Source organism: Aptenodytes forsteri, unplaced genomic scaffold (genome assembly GCF_000699145.1).
Source record: "Aptenodytes forsteri isolate BGI_AS27 unplaced genomic scaffold, ASM69914v1 Scaffold441, whole genome shotgun sequence".
Classification (NCBI taxonomy): domain Eukaryota; kingdom Metazoa; phylum Chordata; class Aves; order Sphenisciformes; family Spheniscidae; genus Aptenodytes; species Aptenodytes forsteri.
The window spans coordinates 97,220-98,429 of NW_008796198.1; positions in this window are offsets into that span (position 1 = coordinate 97,220).

Sequence of the window (1,210 nt, forward strand, 5' to 3'; positions counted from 1 at the left end):
GTGGGAGGGGGGAGAAAAGTAAAATTAAGGAAAAAAATAAATCCACCTCAATTTCTGCTCATATCTGATCAAAGATGCTCCCACCTCACTTGCGCCCCTGAGCCCCCATGCTTTCGTTGCACGGTGCAAGCTGCTGCCGTGCAAGGAGGCGAGCGGCAAAGAGCAACCCATTTTGGGGAGGAAAACCCCATTTCCACTATCTCCGCATCTCTCCGAGAGTCTCCTGCCTGCCGCGTTGCTGTGGCCACGTTAACGAAGCACGCTCGTTAGCCGTGCGATGCTAATAAACCCCAGGGCGGCACTCGTGCACGCAGGGAGAGGGCACGGGTTTGTGCACAACAGCAGAGCTGCAGCTCCCGAGGGGGCTCCGACCCCAAACCCCCTCCCCAATCCCTTCCCAAAAAGGCGCCAAAAAGCAAAATAAGAACCAAAAAAATCCCCCAAAAAGGGCTGGGGGGGATTTTGCAACGAGCTGCGGCGCGAGCTCCTGGCGCACTTGCACTCTCTGCTACCAGCCCTGCAAACCCAGGGGTTGATGCTGCTCCGTCCCACCTAGTCCATCCCGAAAACCCCATGTTGGGATGGGGCTCGCCCTGCACCCGGGAAAACCAATGCCAAAATGATCAGGTTTGGAAGAGGGGAAAAGGGGTTTTGGTGGGAATTTGGCAGCAGCTGGAGCATCCTCCGCGGCGTGGGAGGGAGGAATCACAGGGAGAGGCAGAAATTGAGAGACGCTCCCCCGGCAGCCGAGGGGAAAAAAAAAAAAGGGGGAAATAAATAAAATAAAAGCAAATCAACACCGACACGCCACCATGAGCAAACAGGGTGGCTGCGGTCGACGTGGCCGCGCGCCCCACGTGGCGGCGAGCGGGAGTCCACGATTGCGACGTCGGAAGTGGTCGGGATTGCAAAAAGCCAACAGCGGGAAGCGGGGTGCAATCCTGCACCCCCTGCAACCCCGCCGCTGCCAGGTTTGTTACCGGCGGTGCCAAAAAGCGGTTGGCAGTGCCGGCGAGATTCGGCTCCTTGTGCCGGAGCATCGCGGCACAGCTCCAGTTTTAGGAACCGGTGATGCCGGGGGGTGCGAGGGGAAGGTGGGTGCTGCTTGGTGCCAAGGGCGGGGTCCCACGGGGCTCCCGCTGTCGAGCCGCTGGCCTTGCCCCGGTTGGGATGAGCCCTCGGGATCTCGGACCCACTCCCGGCGGGGGGG